At 48.9% G+C, this 21,124-nt stretch overlaps 1 long non-coding RNA gene across 4 annotated transcripts; it reads right to left on the bottom strand.

Annotated features, from left to right (window-relative positions):
- Positions 1 to 13,550: 13,550 nt before the first annotated feature.
- On the bottom strand, positions 13,551 to 20,910 carry LOC141416810 (uncharacterized). Of its 4 annotated transcripts, none has more exons than XR_012441387.1 (4): positions 20,628 to 20,910; positions 19,909 to 20,029; positions 19,550 to 19,660; positions 13,551 to 14,727 (listed from the first exon to the last, which is right to left on the bottom strand). It is a non-coding gene; the product is annotated as an uncharacterized lncRNA (long non-coding RNA). The 4 variants fall into 4 exon arrangements; XR_012441388.1 differs by having other exon boundaries at positions 19,847 to 20,029; XR_012441389.1 differs by lacking the exon at positions 19,909 to 20,029.
- Positions 20,911 to 21,124: the final 214 nt, after the last annotated feature.

Raw genomic sequence — 21,124 nt, forward strand, 5'->3', positions numbered from 1 at the left:
GATTAGTACACTATCTATCCCTGCTTACTTCTTTGGCTCTGTTTTTTGTTTTCTTTTATTTGTTTTTCTCTTTCTCTTTACCTTCTTTGCTTTCCATCTCCTCTCACCTTATATTCTAGATATCATCATCATTACTATTATAAACTAGACAATACTGAATTACACACACTACAGGAACAGTAACAGTAGCAAGGGCAAGGATGGGGAGATAGAAAACAGAGGGAAAACAATTTCCCCCCAATAATAAATTAATACAGGAACCAGAGGGAAAAGAAAAAAACAGATACTCAGGTCCAGACTCCAACAAAATGAAGATAAACTATGCCACAGGAAAAGAAAAAGCAAGAAAGTAGAGAGTAATCTCAACTTAGGTACACACAATCAAACCTTCAAACAACTAAGATAACTAAATGACAGGAATCACCACACACCTATCAGTACTAACACTTAATGTTAACAGGCTTAATTCCCCCATCAAACTGGATTAAAAAAGGAAGATCCAACAAATTGTTGCTTAGAGGAGACCCATCTCATCAATAGAATTAAACATAAGCTTAGGATGGAAGGCTGGAAGAAGACTTACCAATGGCCCCTGAAAACAGGCAGGAGTAGCAATACTTATCTCAGGGGTATGTGGGAGAGGGAGGGGATGGGAGAAAGGAAGGGGGCTGATGGAAGGGGGGAGAAATGACCCAAACATTGTATGCACATATGAATAAAAAATAAAAAAGATAAATAAAAAGAAACCATGTTCTTAAGTTTCTAGAAATATCTCTAGGTTGCTAGGATTTGCACCCAAGTCTATTTGCTTACAGAGTTCAACTTTGTAATGATAGAACTCTACTGCCTTCCAAGCCTAGAAGTGCCATAAAATGATCCTTAAAATTTTTAAATGTTATGTTTCTATATCATTCTTTTCTCAGGTGCACATGTATACTATTTCTTCTAGCAATCAGCAATGTGTGAGTGAGTGTTCTTTTTACTTTCTCCATAATAAATCTGTTCAGGTTATCTAAATAATTCAAAAAAAGAGAACATCATACTTTTACATTAATTAGTCAGCTTCAATGTGAAACTGAAAATGTGGAACCTGAACATGCTAAAATGAAAACTCAACAAGATTCAAAAAGAAAAGAACTGGAAATATGCCATTAGAAATGCCCAGAGGAATTGGAGACTTACAAACATATTACAATGTGAACTATGCATGTAAGTTTAAAAAGGACAGTGATAATAACTCAGTGTCAATAATCTTGACAATAATCTAAACATATCTTTTAGTGAAACAGGGTCATGAGATTAGTAGGATGTGAGACATGACTAAAATCACCTTGAAAAAGTGTTAGTAAATGAACTTACTTTTAAAATGTTAGTCTAAAATGGGTAATATTGAGTATGATGGGCATTCTGCATGATAGGGTTTTTTTTTAACATTTCTTTATGCTATAGTAAGTAGTATCATTTTAAATTTTTCCCTCTTGGAGATTCCAAGATGTGACTAGAGGGAGGAAGCAGAAAGTGTGCCTCCTAAAGTAAAATCTTGTAGAGACGCTGGAGACAACCTTACAGGAAAAACCACCCAGAATAGGCAAAACTGTGACTGCTCCACACCTCCAGCCTGTGCAGAGCATCTCCACTTCACATAAAACAGACAAACCAGGAAGGCTCCTGCACTGCCACCAGATGCCAGCACCCAGATGGCTTGAGAAGACGCAGACCACAAGGTGAGCTAAGTAGTACACAGTACTCCCACAGACAACCCTGGGCCAGATCACCATAGCCCCCTGGACAGGCTGACCCCCACCCAGGGAAAAAAGAGAAACTGAGTAATAAGCAATAAGAACAATAAAGACATGTGGCATAGAGGGTGGGGCACCCTGAGCACCAAAGAGGGGAGAGGGGAAATCCCTCACAATCCAACCAGAGAAGGCAGGAGAGGTGGCACACACCCAGCAATCAGGAGCGGGGAAAGCTTGTAAAAGCAGCAGTGGGAGGAAAACTCCACAGGAGAGGGAGGAGGACCCACTTCCCATGTGAACTGTAAATAAACATGCAGGCCTGAGAAAGCAGGTGCAGTGTCACCTCCCCCGGTGTGCTTGGAGAGTGGAAAGCTTGTAGCAGCAGCTTGTGCACAGAAGAACTCTGAGTAAATAAAGCCTGCAGGGCCAGGTGAGTGCTAAGCTCACCCCTGAGATCTGCATAAATAAGCCTCCAGCAACAGCAGGCTGACAGCAATGGGCAGGCAACCCACAGCCTCAGATAGCCATTCACAGCACTGTCTCCAGACTCTTTTTTTTTCTCTCTCCCTACCTTTAAAGAGAAAACAACTGAACTACACCTGCATGCTGAAAAACTTACTGAAACTGTATTGCGTTTGAACTTGGGACACTTTCTGGGTTTTTTTTTTTTTTTTTTTTTTTTTTTGCTTTGTGCTGTCTTGCTTTGTTTTGTTTTGTTTTAGTTTTTGTTCCCCTTTGATGAGACAATGATAGAACTACTGAGACACCATTTCCAGGGTTGGAGGCTGAGGGATGTACACTAAAATTATTAAGACTGAAACTTTATTGCATTTGAACTTGGAGTTTTTTTTATATTTTTTTCTTTTTTAATTTACTTATTTTTTATTTTATTTTATTTTTTTTTAATTTTCAATCCTCTTTCTGTTTCACTAATTCCTGTTCAGCTTACTGTTGATTACTACACTATCTCTCCCTGTTTATATCTTTGAAACTTTTTTGTTGTTTGTTTCTTTTGTTTTTTATCTACTTCTTTATTTGTTTTTCCCTTTTTCTTTAACTTCTTTGCTTTCCGGCTCCTTTCACCCTTCCATTCTAAATATCACCATTGTTATTATTATGAGCTAGAAAATACTTAATTGCACACAGTAAAGGGACAATAACAACACCAAGGGAAATGACAGGAAGACAGAAAAAACAGGGAAACCAGTTTCCCCACAGCAAAAAATTAGTACAGGAACTAGAGGGGAATGAAGAAAACAATACTCAGATCCAGACTTCAACAAAATGAAGATAAACTATGCCAAAGAACCCAATGAAGCCCACAAGAACAATCTAAAAGAAGAAATACTACAGGTAATCAATAAGAATTTTATAGAAATGATACTGGATATGGTCAACCAAAATGTACAGGAGATACTCAAGAAATTCCAAGACAACAAAAATAGAGAATTTGAAAAAGAACAAGAAGAAATAATAGAAACTGTAGAAGCACTGTATAAACACTAAAGTGAAACAAAGAACACAATTAATAAAGAGATAAATGGACTCAGGACAAAAATAGACAACATTAAAGAGGAAGGGACTCAGAATATGGAAAACCTTATACAAAAGAATGAAACAGAATTGCAAAACAAAACAGAAGGCCAATCCAGCAGAATAGAACAAACAGAAGACAGAATCTCAGAACTCGAAGATGAAATGGTAATTAAAGGAAAAACCAAAAAACTATTAGTTAAACAACTCAAGACCTGTGAAAAGAAAATGCAAGAACTCGCCGACTCTATCAAAAGACCAAACTTGAGAATCATGGGCATTGAAGAAGAAGAGGTGCAAGCGAAGGGAATGCATAATATATTCAACAAAATAATAACAGAAAATTTCCCAAACCTAGAGAAATCTATTCCCATACAGATGCAAGAGGCCTCCAGAACACCAGAGACCAGATCAAAATAGAACTATCCCAAGGTATATTATCATTAAAACAACAAGTACAGAAACTAGGGAAAGAATACTGAAGGCTGTAAGAGAGAAAAAACAAATAACATACAAAGGTAAACCCATCAAAATGACAGCAGACTTCTCAACAGAAACATTAAAAGCAAGAAGAGCATGGGGTGAGACCTTCCGACCACTGAAGGAAAATAACTTCAACCCCAGGATGCTCTACCCAACAAAACTATCATTCAAAATAGATGGAGCAATAAAAGTCTTCCATGATAAGCAGAAACTAAAACAATATGTGACCAAAAACCACCACTACAAAAGATTCTTCAAGGGATTCTGCACACAGAAAGTGAAACCCAACATAACCATGAAAGGACAGGCAGCACCAAAACAGGAAAAGAAAAGGATAGAAAACAGAGTAACCTCAACTTAGGTACACACAATCAAACCTTCAAACAACTAAGACAACTAAATGACAGGAATCACCACATACCTATCAGTACTAACACTTAATGTTAATGGACTTAGTTCACCCATCAAAAGGCACTGTTTGACGAAATGGATTAAAAAAGAAGATCCAACTATTTGTTGCTTACAAGAGACCCATCTCGCCAACAGAAATAAGCATATGCTTAGGATGAAAGGCTGGAAGAAGATTTACCAAGCCAATTGCCCCTGAAAACAGGCAGGAGTAGCAATACTTATCTCTGACAAAGTAGACTTCAAACCTACATTGATCAAACATGATAAAGAAGGACATTCCATACTAATAAAAGGGGAAATAGACCAAAAGGAAATAACAATTATCAACCTATATGCACCCAATGTCAAAGCACCCAATTTCATCAAACATACCCTGAAGGACCTAAAAGCATATTTAACTCCAACACAGTGGTTGTGGGAAACTTCAACACCCCATTATCATCAATAGATAGGTCATCCAAACAAAAAAATCAATAAAGAAATCCTAGATCTAAAATATACCATAGATCAAATGGACCTACTTGGTGTCTACAGAATAGCCAAGGCAATACTCAGTCAAAAGAACAATGCAGGAGGTATCACAATACCTGACTTCAAACTATATTACAAAGCAATAAAGATAAAAACAGCATGGTACTGGCACAAAAACAGACATGAAGACCTAACAGAATAGAGGACCCAGATATGAAACCACACAACTATAACCAACTTGTCTTTGACAAAGGAGCTAAAAATATACAATGAAGAAAAGACAGCCTCTTCAACAAAAACTGCTGGGAAAACGGTTAGCAGTCTGCAAAAAACTGAAACTAGATCCATGTATATCACCCTATTCCAGTATGAACTCAAAATGGATCAAGGATCTTAATATCAGACCACAAACTCTGAAGTTGATACAGGAAAGAGTAGGAACTACTCTGGAGTTAGTAGGTATAGGTAAGAACTTTCTCAATGAAACCCCAGCAGCACAGCAACTAAGCGACAGCATAGATAAATGGGACCTCATAAAACTAAAAAGCTTCTGCTCAACAAAAGAAATGGTCTCTAAACTGAAGAGAACACCACAGAGTAGGAGAAAATATTTGCCAGCTACACATCAGACAAAGGACTGATAACCAGAATATATAGGGAACTTAAAAAACTAAATTCTCCCAAAACTAATGAACCAATAAAGAAATGGGCAAGTGAACTAAACAGAACTTTCTCAAAAGAAGAAATTCAAATGGCCAAAAAACACATGAAAAAATGCTCACCATGTCTAGCAATAAAGGAAATGCAACTGTTGTTCATGGTGTTGCTGATGATGGCTATTCTAACAGGGGTGAGGTGGAATCTTAGTGTGGTTTTAATTTGCATTTCCTTTATTGCTAGAGATGGTGAGCATTTTTTCTGCCTGGTTCTCTTACTGAACACAATGTCTGCAGGGTCCCTCCATGTTGTGGCATGTCAGTGCCTTGTTCGTGGCTGTATGATGTTCCTATGTGTTGATGGACCTTGCTGCATGTAGCCATCCATCCGCTGAGGCGCATTTGGGTGGTCTCCACTTTTTGGCTGCTGTGAATATCCAGCTGTGAGCATTCCTGTCCGAGCCCTTGCATGGCTGTGGGTTGTTTTTCCTCTCAGCTGTGTGCCTGAGGGAATTGGTAGCCGTGTGGTTCCTCTCGGTCTTCCTTGGAGTGGAGCCACTGTGCTGAGTTTCTTCTACAGCAGCTGCGTGGGGCTCCACTCCCCCAGGCAGGCTCGGGGTTCAAGGCTCTCCACATCGCCCAGCACTCAGTCTCTGTCCCTGGGATGTGACTAGTCATATTGAGTGTCTTTTCCTGCGCACGCTGCCACTGTACATCTTTGGAGAAGTGTCTATATTCTTACACATACTCGACTTGTTTTTTCATTTTTGACTTTTATGTATTTTTCATACATTAAGGGTGTGAGATGTGAGTTCCTCATCTAATGTGTGACTGGCAAATATTTTCTCAATTCTCCATTCTGTGGGTTGTGTTTTCACTTGCTGAATAGTGTCCTTTGAAACACCCAATTTTTAATTTTTTCTATATTGCTTATGCTTTTGGTATCATGTTTAAGAATCCATTGCCAGATGGAGATCACCATGTTGAGAGAGATAAGTCAAGCTCAGAAAGACACATGTCATAGGCTTGCACTCAAAGTACACCTCAAAATTAACAACATGACATAACTGTAAAAAAGAGGGACTTTTGGGAAGTAACAAGTTGAATGGGGGAGGGGGTAAGTTAGAGTGACAGGAGATGGTTCAAATACATTGTATACATATATGAAAAATATCATGAACCCCATTAAAAACTGTTTCAAAAGGACAGAGGAGAGAGAGGGATAAGAAAGAGTAATAGAGTCAAAGCAAATTATGTAATATATGGAAAGACCACAATGAAACCCCTTTATGCAATTAATTGTTGCTAATTTAAAAAAAAAAAACCTGCGTGCCACATACCAGTGGCTCACACCTAAATCCTAGCTACTTGGGAGCTGAGACTGGGAGGATCCCAACACTAGCCAAGCAAATAGTTTGTGAGACCCCATCTCCAAAATAACCAGAGCAAACAGAGCTGGAGGTGTGGCTCAAATAGTAGAGAGCCTGCCTAGCAAGTGTAAAGCCCTGAGATTAATCCCCAGTCCTGCCAATTAAAAAGAAGCTCTGCACAGACACATGTGTCTCCCCAGGGAAGCACAGCAGTAAGGGGTGCCAGGAGGACAGCAGCCTTCCCCAGATGCCACCACTCCTGAGCTCTGGCTCATCCATTGCTCTTTGTCTAACCATCACCATGAACAAAGCAAAGACCCTAGTGGTGAGTATAGGTTCTCTAGGAATCAGTCCCAAAACCAAGAATTTGAACACAAATTTTGACCTGGATGTTGCAGGCACAGAGGTTGGAGAGGACAGAAGTGACATAAGGAAGGAGAGGAGCCTACGGTTGTCCACACTTAGGCACAACTGAGGTCTGAAAATATTAAATGGAAAATTCTGGAAGTAAGCAATCCATAAGGTTTTAAATGCAAAGAAAAAGAGAAAGGAATCCATTGCCAATTCTACAGTCACACGTATCTACTGTGCTTTCTTGAAGACTTTGATAGTCTTGGGTCTAGGTCTGTGATCCATTTTGATTGGGTTTTGGGGGAGTGTATGTATTTGGTGTGAGGTGGGGGTTCAAATTCCCTCTTTTGCATGTAGAAATCTAGTTGTCCCAGCACCATTTGTTAGAAAGACCGTTCTGTCCCCTGTGGGTCTTGGCACTAGGTGGGAATCCTAGATTATTATTTATTTTTTATTTATTTAAGAATAGAGCAGTCTTAGAGTTACAGCAAAATTGAGCAGAAAACACAGTGTCCCCATGTTCCCCTGGCCTCCCTGACCATCGACATCCACCACAGGAGGGGTACGTCCTTACAGTTGATAAGTCTTCACGGCGGTGTCACTGTCACTGAAAACCCAAGGGCTCACTCTTGCTGTTGTGTATCCTGTGGGTTTGCACAAATGTGTAACAGCATGTGTCTTATTACAGTACCATGCAGATGCTTCCCTGTCCTAAAAATCCTCTGTGCCACCTCCTCACCCCACAGCCCCTGACAACCACTGATTCTCTCTCCTGTCCCCATAGCTTTGCCTTGTGGGAATGTCATAGAGGTGGATCACACAGTGTCATCTTTTCACACTGCCATCTTCGCTCATCCACTGCAGTTAGGCTCCTCTGTGTCTTTTTTTTGGCTCGATGACCCATTTCTTTTTAGAGCTGCTGATATCCCACGGTCTCGATGGACCCATTTACTTGTCCACTTCTCTGCTGAAGGACATCTCTGTTGCTTCCAAGGTGGGCAGTGACACAAAAACCTCATGCAGTTTTTTGGGTGAACATAAGTTCTCAGCTTCATTGCTGAAGAGATTTCAGGATCAAATGCTAAGAAAAGATTTAACTTGCCGAGAAGCCGCCCACCTGCCTTCCAAGTAGCCACACCACACGTGTTCCCCGCTCTCCATGATGGAGCGTTCCCGCTGCTCCACGTCCTTCAGCATTCAGCAATGTCAGTGCTCTGCATCTTGGCCATTCTGCTGGGGTGTGGTGGTGTGTCACTGTCACTTTAGTTTGCAGTTCCCGCTGGCATATGACATGGAGCATCTTTCCATGGGCCTGGGGAGACATCTGTTCAGGTCTTTGGCCCACTTTTTCATGAGGTTGTTTGCTTACTGTTGGGTTTCAACAGATCCTTGTGGCTTTTGAATAAGTCCTTTACTACATGTGTCCTTTGCAAATCTTTTCAGTCTGTGGCTTGTCTCCTTGTTGTCTTAAGGATTCTGTGAGACTGTTTTTAAATGAAAGTGGAAGAGTTAGCGTCTGGCCCAGTGAGAAGCTCTGGCCTCCTCTTGGGCGTTATTGCCAGCCAGCCAGTAGCAATGGCCTCATGAAGGGGTCTGTGGCCATGTGTGACCTTCAGTGTGCCAAGGCCAGGCCAGTGAACTGCATTTGCCTCAGGTCCTGGGGGAAGTTAGGGCCTTGGCCCACTCATTTGCCATGCCTGACATAGAGCAGCACTCTCCTGTTATAGATGGGGAAACCGAGGCCAAGAGCACAGAGGCACCTGGTCTGGTCACAGGATGAATCAGCACCTCCTCCTGTCCCCTTCTGTCAGCCTGCAACACGAGCCACCACATTGCAAGTGTGTTGTGTGGACAGTGGGGCAGTTAGACTGGGCTCTGGGTGGACAGTAACCTGCCTGGTGTCCCCTGCCCCGACCTTCGGCAACCTCTGTTTTCGAGGATGTGGGCTTCTTACCCTCACAACAAGCAGTCAGGGAGCTGTGCTCCAGGCTCCCACCAGGGTCACCTGGCTGAGTCAGCACTGGTCCAGTTTTGTCCAAGAGCCTGGGACTTGGGAACAGGAACGCTGGCCCAGGGTGGATCTGGGACGGGAGAGGACGCTCAAGTTCACGAGCGCACTGAGCTCCTGCTCTGTGTCTCAGCGTCACAGCAAGCTTGGCCCTGTCTCCAGGGGCCAGAAGTTGATTAACGTATATTTACGGAGCTTTTAGGACAAGGCAGTGTTTGTTTGCTTGTGGCATTAAGAGCCCTGTTGGTGCGTGGGGATTCTATCCTGGTTTGAAAGCTGTCTTGTCTCCTCTGACAGCAGGTGCCAGAAAAAGCTGTCATTGAGCCATTGAGCCTGGGCTCCGGCACCAGTGCTGGGTTCGTCCCCTTGGAGATTTTGTTCCTCCTTTGGTGTCGTTGACTTAGAAGCAGCTTAGTTATTCACAGCTGAGCTGCAGACCTCACAATGCGGTCCCACCTCACTCCATGTGCGTACACACAGCATAGAATCCAAAGTAATGCGGGGTGTGGGGGGCAGGCCCAGTGGCTGCACACCGCCTTCTTATTCACAAAGCTGGGGCTGGCAGAAAGCCCAGGGCCCAATCAGCCCCACTGGACCTCAGACATAAGGTGGCTGAGGGGCTGATGTGGGTAGACTTTGGAGTGACTGACAGCCCCTGAGCTGCCTGGGCCTCTACAGAGGCCAGCTCAAACCCTGGGATCCAAAGGTGGGCAGATCCAGTTTTCCTGTTCTTCCCTGAGTGTCTGGGGGGAGGACAGACCAGGTGTCCTGGGAATGACACCACCTGACTGCGTGCTCCGCTGCCCCACAGCACATGGCCCAGTGGAACACTGGGAACCTCAGGACAATCCTGGACATGGTGGAGCACAAGTGTGACACCATCATCAAGGGTGTCAACACCCCCTACTTGTACTTTGGCATGTAGAAGAACATCTTTACCTGCCACAGCAAGGACATGGACTTGGGCACTTCAGGGAGCCCAAGTCCTTGTGAGCGCATGGCTGGACTGGTGTCAGGGGCCATGCAGGTAAGGTAGGCGAAGGCCACGGTGTGATGGCTGGAATCCTCAGGGCAGCCCTAGTTTGCCCACCAGGTTTGGGACTGGGGCACAATGCTTCCTCCCAAAAATGGGGCCCCAGATCCTTGGAGTATATGACTGCTGCCCAGAGCTGGACCATGCCAGACTCCAGCATCCCTAGGCCTCACAACAGCATCTATTGTGGTCCATCCCAGGAAATGACTGTCCTGCTGGGAGTGGCCCCATGGGCCTGAGACCTGAACCCTGAGCATCTCCTGGTCTTGCTCTTGGCCTCCAGGTTCCATGGTGGTCAGCACAGGACACCCTCATAGGTTGTCAGGAACTGGACAGGGTAGCATTCCGTTCTGAAGACCATACCGCCAAGACTGGGTTCTGTTGCAGGCCCTGAGGGCTCTGGGGGATGTCCCAAACAGCCTGTCCCTGGCTCTCCTTGATGACACCTGGGCAGAGCTGCACCAGTTTCTCCAGGCAGGAGAGCTGCCAGACTTTGGGGAGGGCAAAGTTCATCCTCTCTCCAGCACACCTCTGAGCCAGAGCTTCACTTGTCCCTGCCATCCCAGGTGTCCTCTTTCCAGAGGGCCCTCCTCTTTCCAGCTCACCCCTCTTCTCTGCCCCCAGGCCCACCTGCTCCTTAATGGCCAAAACTCTCAGCTGCCCATGTGAGTTTTTCTTCTTCCAGAAAGAGCAGGCTGACATACCCCTCATGGGGAGCAAGCACACTCTTTCCATCCCTCCTTTCATGATCTTCTTTCTGTAGACTCACAAATCAAACACATCCAGGGCATGGAGCAGGTTCCTCCTGCCTCCCCTCAGGTCTGAGCAGGGCCAGCTCTCACCTCCCCTCACACAATGTGTGTGCGAGGCAGGACACAGCCATGTGGCTGCAGCTGCAGGCGGGTCTGGGTGGTGTGTGAACAGCAAACCAGGCAGGGACTGTGGAGTTGAGAGGGAACCCTGGCTCACTAGGTGACAAAGCCAGGAGCTTCCAGGTCCTCCCAGTACTGTGCATCCCACCCATGGTGACCCGGTACTGTCCTGTGTCCATCTGCACTGCATGTCGCTGCCCAGGTCTCCTGGATGAGCGGCCAGCTGGGTTGGGCCGAGTGCTGGAGGGTCCACGATGCCCAGGGCACTCTGAGCCCGAAGCTCTGGCTGAAGACCCAGGAGGGGACAGTGGGGAGGAGCCCTGCCTGGCTTCTGGGTGGGCAGGTAGGTTTGCACCAGGAGTGACTGAGACTCTCGCAGTGGCCCTCAAACAGAGCCAGCCTGCATGTGCTGTGTCCAGCCCTCCTGACCTGTGATGAGCGTTTACAGAGCGGGCTCCGCTCAGATAGGGAGGGAGGAGAGGAAGGTGCGGGGCTGAGTGTGGTGGTTCCTCTGTGTGTCCTGTGGCTGCTGTAACAAGTCACAGCACACCTCACAGGTTACTTTGGCACAGACCACTCCCTCACAGTGATGGAACTGAAGAATCCAGTCTGTCTATTGAGTTAAAGTCCAGGTAAGGCAGGCTGCTCCCTCCTGTGGCTCCAGGGAGGATCCGTGTCCCACCTGTCCCAGCTCGCGGCCCCTTCCTCCCTCTTCAGAGCAACAGTGCAGTGTCTCCCAGCCTCTCTCTGCCTCCCTCTTATTATTTTTTAACAAGGTTCATTTCTAGACTCTCAATTCTGTTTTTGATTTCTCTGTTTTTTTGTTTTTTGTGGCGCTGGGGATGGAACCTAGGGTCTCACCCATGCTGGTAAGCACTCTCTCCTCCCTCTTATGAGGAACCTCATGATCCAAGATGATTTCCATCTCAGGGTCCTTCACTTGATGTCATCTGTGGGTCCCTTCTGCCCTTGGAGGTGGCATATCCTCAGGCCATAGGAGGAGGACAGGCCATCTGCAGCTGTGACTGCCAGCATGGGCTCTGTGGTCTGCATGGTGGCGCTGTGTGTGTTGGGTCTGCTGCAGGTCCAGGTGCCTTACTTTCCATCCATGCCTCTACCTTTGGGGCGATCCGCTGCTCTGCATCCTTCATCCTGAAGGCTTCTGGTGGGGGAGGTATTTGCCTTTCAGGAAAATTTGGAGAGGTATTAATGGGCTGGTGACACCCTGCCTCACAAGTAGCTTGAGTCTGGGTTTGGGGAACAGGAAATGACGCATCCCAGAGTGTGGTCCTTAGCCTCGCGGTGGCATTTCCTGGTGATGTGGAACATTCAGTCTTTCATGGAAAGAGCCTGGACAGGATGAGCTGACACCAGTGTCCCAGTGACACTTCCCACATCCCACTGCCCTCCTGTCTCCAGGGCAACACTGTACTTGCTGCAACAGGAGGGCAGCATGGCCACTGCAGCCCTGTGCCCCCTGAGTCCTCTGCAGGAGGGGTGAGGTGGATGTGCTGCCTTCCCTGGACAGCACTAGGCCCAGCCTAGCATCCCAGCAGACTGCATCTCCCTGAGGGGCCAGGAGCAGCTAGGCATTCCATTGCCAAGTGTACAAACCACAGGCTGTTGCTGGCTCCCTGCATGGGTCCCGGGATGGAGGTAGTGTGTGTGTGTGCACGCAGGCATGTGCACCAGGGGTTCAGCTTCTCCTAGTGAACCTGCTGGGACACTACCCTGTAAATTATGTCCCTGAGAGCCAGTAGGTGGCCCCCGCATCATTCCATTCTGGGCTGTGCCCTGAAGCGGTTTCCCAGGATCTGCCCCCTTATGAATTCTCAGCTTAGTGGCAGCAGTGATCAGCTCAGGCTGGCTGGAACCAGAACCAAGAGGAGCAGAGCAGAGATGTCTGAAGGGCAGCAGAGGGGCCATGCCTGCTCAGTCCATGGCAGCCATCCTTATCTCCAGTAGGAATCTTAAGGGGAAGATTCCTTAAAAACCACAGAGGAAAAGGTAGGGAAAAAAAACAGGCAATTGTTCCCCACCCCTTGTTAGTGAGCACAGGCTGAGCTGAGAAGGAGGCCCTGTGAGGACCTCACCTCCTGTGGAGACAGGTATCCCCCATGAGCAGCAAGGACACCAGGATATGACCCACTGCATGCCTTGGGAGGGAGAAGCAGTGGAGGCAGGGATGCTCTGTGCCAACCAGAAAACTGGAGCTAAGGGCACCAGAAAGTGGCCTGGTTGTGGGTTGATAATGCTCTGTGCAGGAGACTAGGGCGATGCCAGCAGCTGTCTCAGCACATGACAGATGAGACTGTGTGGGCAGAGCCCCTGCTGCATGGCAGGAGGGGTCTATATTGTGCAGACAGCAGCTCCCTGAGAGGTGATGGCCAAATGGTGGCGGGCCATCAGAGGCAAGAACCCATGACCCCTCAGTGTTGGTTTTCCATAGGACACCCCAGGTCACCCACCGTCCCTCACCTGTACTGCATGTTGCTTTAGCACCTGCTGCCCAAAAGTGTTGGGAGCACTTGAAACTAGAGTTTTGTATCCAGGACCCAAACTCCTGAGATCCCACATGCCAGGTCCGGCCACCCACCCCTAAACGCCAAATAAAAAGGCATGGTGAAGACATAGAAAGGAGTTTATACCCAGCTCGGAACACGCTGTGGGAAGAGACAAAGTAAGCACTCAGCCCATCCTCAGCCATCTTTGGGGGACAGACATGAGTTATAAGTTTAAATAGACAAAAGAACTGGAGCAGGGGACAAAGGTATGCATAGTTAAACAGTCCCAGTCACAGATTTGTTGTGGCTGGTCTCATGATTGGTGGGGCCAGAAATCTTGGTCAGATAGGCAGTCTGGTCCAGTTCTGGGAAGTCATCACCTGGAGGAAGTAATCTGGTTCCTGTTTGAAAGGATTCCTCTGGTTTGGGATGTGCATTGTTCTCACTGGGAGAGTGGCAGCTGCAGGTGGTTCAGGTTTCTTGTCATAAAGTTGTTCTCAGTTCTGTCCCTTCTGGAATCCAAGATGATTTTAAAGTGACTGCAAAGAGAATAGCTTAGAGCAAAGTCAGATACAAAATGGAGGCAGGGATGCCAAGCTTCTCCTGTTTTTAATTTGTGGAGCCAAGTAAGGCATCAGTGCTTTTTAGCAAAAGCAACTTGAGCTCCTCTTACAAACTGTCCAGCCACCAGCGCCACCAGTCCCTCCCCACATGCTGTACAGGCCACAGGGCCAACAGAGAACTTTGGAAAAGTTCTAGCAGGTGCCTTGACCTTGGCCCGGGCTTCTGAAAGTCCCTGCTGCTGTGAGGAGCAAGATGCCTGGGCTCCCCTTCCCCTCCCCAGCTCCCTGCCTGCCAGCTCTGCTTGGTCGGGACCCAGGAGGACATCCAGGGCTAATGGAACTGCATCTCTTGCATGCTGGGGGCATTGCCTTTAGGGCTGAGCCATACCAGGTGAATGAGGGGGGACAATTCAGATGGGCCCCTGAATCAGCCTCTCCCCTCCCTCCAGAGCAGCAACAACCCATAGGGGAGATCAGAGGTGCAGACTGGCTCACAAGCACAGAGCTGGAGCCCTCAGCCTGAGTGTAGACCCTGGACCCCCACACCATGCAGCCCTGAGCCAAGCAGTGCTCTGTGCCTCAGTTTCCCCATTGATAAAGTATGGCTTCAAAGGTACCCTCCTCCGGGCTGTTGGGACATTCCAGGTGCACTTGGGAGGCAGTAGTTTACTCTGTAGCAGTCAGCCTTGTTTTCCACAGTGAGGCAATGGGAGCCCTGGATTGCAGACCAGCCCTGCAGGTGGAGCAGAGACAGGAGTGTGGGACCTGTTCACCCCTGCAAAAGCAACACAGACAGGCTCCTGTGTGTACAGAGGCCTGAAGCACTGTGTTCTGCAGGGGCTGGCAGAGCTGGGGGACAGCGCCCATACGGGAGCCCATGACCTTGGCAGGGCCACAGGAGGCGGCTCTCTCTGTGCTGGCATGCAAGCCCTGTGGGAGCCCGAGGAGCCGAGGCCTAATTGTTTTGTTCATGAGACGCATTGAGACTTTCCAGTGGATTCCTAATGAACTGGTTTGTTATCTGCTCTCGCTGCGGTGCTGGTGATTACATCAGAGGCAGGGGGCCCAGCCGTAATCCCGAGACTTCTGTCAGCCTCAGCCATACATGTGGGGCTCCTTGTCACATTGCTGCCCCTTGCTCTGCGTGCTTAACACTTTGTGGGCCCCCCTGCCTTTGTGGGTACCCAGATGCCTACCCCCTAATACAGATGACTAAGAAGCGAGTTTTTTCCTGCCACTGCCCATCCAGCCTTCACTTGTACAGTTACCATGATAAGGCAGCAAGGTGCAGGGGAGGTGACAGATCACAAGGACACCAGAGACACTGGAGAGAACTTTTTTTTTTGGTGGTACTGGAGTTTGAGCTATTCAAAGTGTCACATTTGTTAAGCAAGTGCTCTACCACTTGAGTCACTCTGCCAGCCCTTGTGTGTGTGCGTGTGCGTGTGTATTGGGTATTTTTGAGATAGGAACTTGCTTTCATTTTGCTTGGGTTGACCTCAAACCTCAATCCTCTCCATCTCAGCCTCCCAAGTAGCTAGGATTACAGGCATGAGCCACCGGTGCCCAGCTGGGGAGAATTTCTGAATTTGGGGAAGCTGGCAGCTGTCACTATTTATAGGGGAAGGGATACAGCTGATGATACAGTTCAGCTGTAATTCTGGGGTCAGGAAGACTGATTGCCTCTTCTTGCTGGAGTCCTTTCTGGGGTCCCTGGCTGGGGTGGTTTCACTGTTCAACTCTGTGCACACAGGGGAAGGGATTGTACACAACCAAAGGAAGCTGGTCTACAGGAGCCAAGGGACAGCAACAGTTGTCACCTGCTCAAGGAGTGAGGTTTATTTCTATGTTGGGGGAGGGGGGCCAGCGTGTGTCATGTGCATACTCCCCTGGAAGTTAAGACAAAATCTGCCTGTGCCCTTGGGTGCTAGGATAGAGCTGGGGCTCACAGACTCCATGCCTGACCTATATGCACTCCCTGCCCCCTCCTGGAGCCCAGGGGAAGGGCTGTGTGTCCCCAGGGGTGTTGACTTGGCCACAAGAGTGAATGGGTTTGCTGGGGGAGCGCAGGAGAGGCAGGCCCGCAGAGGGAGGAGGGGCAAGCGGGCAGAGGAGAGGCTGAAGCTGTGCAGTCTGCCTTTTCCTACAAAGGGGCGTGGGGCATTTGCTTCTCACCTTGGGAAGCCTCAGTTTCCTCCATGCAGCCCTTCGCTCTGTGGGTGTGCTATGCACCTGTGGCACTGGTGTGCTGGCCCCTGCCCTAGGAGCCTCCTACTCTTCCTGAGCCTTGAACCCAACCTTTTGGGGACAGGCACTCTCCTGTCCCCTGCCACATACACACACGTGTGGGGTCAAGTTTCCTGCTGCCAGAGTCTGCTCTGGGTTCTTGTCCCCATCCAGAGGGCCTCTCTTCCTGTTGAAGGGCCTGACTCAGCCCTATGGACTCCAGTCAAGGGGCCACAGCCCCAAAATGACTGGGTCAACACTTCCCCCTGCAGCCTCCAGATGAAGAGCTGGTCAAGGCCCCCCTGCCTGTAACACAGTCCCAGAAACCAGCCAGTTCCACACCTGAGGCTGGAGGTACAGCCCCTGCCCTGGAGCTCCAGAGCCTGTGGCTGTACCAGGCCCCACACAGGGCCTCAGGGGAGACATAAGAGGAGACATAAGAATCTTCCCAGACAAAAAAACCCCATTCATCCATGTGACACCCAGGGACAAACTCTGAGTTGAGGTTTGAGACTCAGGACACTGTGAAGCCTGGCTTTGGGGGTCGGGGTGGAATGGGGCATCCAGCAGTTCCAGAAAGTCAGCACAGCCATCTCCATTCTTGCATCCAGCAAGAGAAGATGTCAGGGCAGACATGAAACAGTGACAGTGACAGAAGAGTTTATTAAGAGTAGTAAAGTTTCCCATGTTTATTGCAGCACTATTTACAATAGCCAAGTTATGGAAACAGCCAAGATGCCCCACCACTTACGAATGGATCAAGAAAATGTGGTATCTATACACAATGGAATTCTATGCAGCCATGAAGATGAACGAAATGTTATCATTCGCTGGTAAATGGATGGAATTGGAGAACATCATTCTGAGTGAGGTTAGCCTGGCCCAAAAGACCAAAAATCGTATGTTCTCCCTCATATGTGGACATTAGATCAAGGGCAAACACAACAAGGGGATTGGACTTTGATCACAAGATAAAAGCAAGAGCACACAAGGGAGGTGTAAGGATAGGTAAGACACCTAAAAAATTAGCTAGCATTTGTTGCCCTCAACGCAGAGAAACTAAAGCAGATACCTCAAAAGCAACTGAGGCCAATAGGAAAAGAGGACCAGGAACTAGAGAAAAGGTTAGATCAAAAAGAATTAACCTAGAAGGTAACACACACGCACAGGAAATTAATGTGAGTCAACTCCCTGTATAGCTATCCTTATCTCAACCAGGAATACTGTTCCTTCCTATTATTGCTTATACTCTCTCTTCAACAAAATTAGAGATAAGGGCAAAATAGTTTCTGCCAGGTATCAAGGGGGTGGGGGGGAGAGGGCCAGGGCAGAGTGGGTGGTAAGGGAGGGGGTGGGGGTAGGGGGGAGAAATGACCCAAGCATTGTATGCACATACGAATAATAAAACAATAAAAATGTTTTTAAAAAGAGTAGTACAGTTTATTAGAATAGAAAGCCTCTTTCAGAGGAAAAAGTGAGTTGTCTCAGAAAGAGAGGTTGAAAGTGACGACCAGACCACATCTACCCCAGCACAGGCTTCTGTGGAAACTCAGGGGGCTTGGAGCAACCAGTCCCTCTCTAGGACCAGCCTAAGGGGAGTGATTGACATAAAAGTTGTGAAAGAATTCCCACAGGTCTCAAGAATCACTCTGTGAGTGTGATTACCCCTGATCACTTAAGAAAAACCCATGAGGGGGGATTTAAAAGCACAATGAAATAATGATATGGTAACAGACAAAAGGCAAAGTAGCCCATCTTCACTGGTTTAGACCAGAACTTGTTTTCATTTGGAACCAGGTGCAGGGGGCCATAATGATGAAGAACATTCCAGAGCAAAGTTAACCTTGAGGAGGGTCCAGCCACACCAGGCCTCCTCCTCCCTGCCAGACATATCAGTCTTTTTATGTTTCTCAGATGTTTCACAAGGATGAGAGCCAGAAGCCTAGGTCTAGATAAGTTCAGTGTGCAGCATGTTAACAGGAGAGAGGAGAGAGAGAGAGAGAGAGAAAATGGGGCTCCCAGTACATAGGCACTGCAGGCACTGGCAAGGATGCCAGAACCAGGGATTGCACTCAGGAAGGGGCTCAGTTGGGGGTCAGGTGAGGAGAGAAGGTGGCACCCACATACACACCCATGTGACTCTGCTGGATTGCTCCCTATCCAGCACCAGGCTTGGCTCCCCACAGCTGTTATTGTTTCTCAAAAAGTAAACTACTATTTAGTCAGGCATGGTGGTTCATGCCTATAATCTCAACTATCCCAGCTACTCAAGAGGCAGATTCCAGGAGGACTGGGGTTTGAGGACAGCCAAGGCAAAAAGTTAGTGAGATCCCCCTTCTCAAAAAAGTCAGGCACAGTGGAGACTTATGTAGAAGGACTTCCATCCAAGACCAGCCAGGACAAAAGTGCAAGACCCCATCTGAAAAATGACTAAAGCAAAAATGGGTGGGGGCATAGCTTAAGTGGTAGAGCTCCTACCAGCAAACACAACACCCTGAGTTCAAACCCCAGTACCACCAAAAAATAATTTTAAACTAAGCCACTATTTAAGGCACAAACATGCTACTACCCCCAATTGTTATAAAAGAGCTGGCAAATAGGAGGTATTGTGAGCAGGTGCGCATCTGCCTCTCCACACCCAGGAAGCCTTATGTGCTGGACAGTCCATACATGACAGGATTTGGAGGCGACAGTTGGAGGAGGAAAGTGGGCATGGCGACCACACCTGAGATCCCAGCACTGGGTTGGGGGGAGGGGAGCTGAGGCAGGAGAATCTTGAGTTCAAAGTCAGTCTGGGCTACATACTGATATCCTGTCTCAAAACAAAACCAAAAAAAAATTTTTTTGAAGGGTTTGGGGTCACAGGAGATCCTGTTTGCCTTGGGGAGGGGCTCTCATAGATTGGGTTAAGTTTGACAGGAATGTCTGTCCAGGACATCAGGTTACCTACCCCATGTCTCATTAGAATTATTCACATCACCCACAAGTTAACTGAGGACCAGCCTTGGCAGGGGTCTGTGGACCAGGGATCCTCCCCCATTCTACAGGGATCGGGACATAGGCTCTCAGACCCCACCATCATAGGATGGTGAGGGCTCCATAGTTTGCTCAAGGTTTGGGGACTTGTCACATGGAGAAGAAGCATAATGTCTTAGCTCTCAAGGAGAGCATGAGAGAGGAGAGTGAGTGGACCAGGTCAGTCCAGAAAGTCCCCACTTAGATTTGATGATCTGGCAGCATTCCAACAGGAGTGAGGGCAACAGCTGTGTGCTCTGTGCCCCACTTGGGAGAGATGCCAGGACCACAGTGACCTGGACCTGGGGTCCTACCTAGGAAGATCCTGGACCTGTCACTCCTTTGTGTCCACATTTTCCATACAGAGCATGGCTTCAGTGGTCCCCATGGGAGCTGGAAAGGGGCAGGCTTGAAGAGGAATGAGCCTGAGAGAGAGCAGAAGGTGGAGAAACGAGCTTCAGTAGACTGCAATTGTCAAGACAACCCCTCAGCACGTTAGCGATGGATCTGCAAAGAGCTCTGGGGCCCGTTGCCAGTAGATGATGGGTCTGCATTTGAGACCGTGGCTGGGGTCAGAGAGGACCCAGAGGGCACCTGAGCCAGGTGAGCACCTGCGGGAAGGGGCAATGGCTGAGATCAGACCCGCTCTGGCTGCAGGTGGGGGGCTTCTCACTCAGTTCTCTCTGCGGTCCTGAATGTCGTCATTCACTCATGGAGGAGGGACAGTAAGACGTAGAATGGGAGGAAAAAAATTCCTTCTGGATGCCACAGGCAGTAGCAATCGCCAGCCGCTCCTGCGAGGGAAAGTTCAGGTGGAAGCCATTTCCTACGGGGGGTCTTGCGTCTGTTTTCCTCATCCTGAGCTGGGCGCGACCTCAGCTCCAGGGGGACCCTCAGGCTGAGGCTGAAACCACATCCTCTAACTGTGGGGTGTGCCGGGTCGCCTGCGGCCCTGGACCCTCCCGATGTCAGATCCCGGCTTCCCACTTGGGGACGGCAAATGACAGGGAGGGACGAGGAAAGGCTGAGACGTTCATTTAGCCATGGTGCTGAATTGGGAGCAATCGCACACAAACTCGGAAACAGAAGGGGACTCTGGTCTCCAGCCGCCCCTCTCCTCCCCGCCCGCAAACCCTGGTCGTCGCGGTCCTGAGACTTTTCCCGTGCGGCTGGCCTTCTTCCCTCGGTGACATAAATAGGAGCCGAGCGGAGGCGGCGGGAGCTCGCGAGCCGGCCGAGGCACGGCGCTGAAAATGGGGCGACCCTCGGCCTGCGGGTGGGCGGCGGGACCGGGCGGGCGCGGGTTTGCGGGGCCTCGGCTCCCGCGTGGGAGCAGCGCCGAGTCACGAGACCGCGGTTCCCCGCTCCCCCGCCCCGCGCGGCTCCACTCACCTCCGCGGCAGACAAAGCCGAGTCCCGCCGCGCAGCGGGCGTCCCGCGCGGTCCCCAGGCCTCAGAGCATCGCCGGGCGCTGCGGGGCGGGCTCCGCACCCGAAGGTCACCGGGGCCGCGAGGGCGGGGGCGGGGAGGGCGGCGCTGGTCAGCGGGGGGCTCCCTGGGTCCCCGCAGTCGCCCTGTCCACTGTCATTGCCGCCTGCGGGCCGCCTGCGAGGTCCCCGCTTCCTCCCGCTCACAGCTGTCAGCCGCCCTGCTGCTTAAAGCCTTGCTTTTGTGTGCGGGGGGCGGGGCGGGGCGGGGCCAGGCCTGCTGCGGAAGCCACGCCCCATCGGCATCCGCGCTCTCCATTGGCTGCAGGGAAAGCCCCGCCCACAGGCGCGCGGGGAGGTGCAGATTTCCGATGGCGCATCGCAGGTGCAAAACCAAAAGCGGGGCAAATAAAGAAGTGCGGCGCGGCCGGGATCCATACCGAGCCGGCTGCGGCCGGGGAA

The sequence above is a fragment of the Castor canadensis genome, chromosome 14 (assembly GCF_047511655.1).
Source record: "Castor canadensis chromosome 14, mCasCan1.hap1v2, whole genome shotgun sequence".
NCBI classification, from domain to species: domain Eukaryota; kingdom Metazoa; phylum Chordata; class Mammalia; order Rodentia; family Castoridae; genus Castor; species Castor canadensis.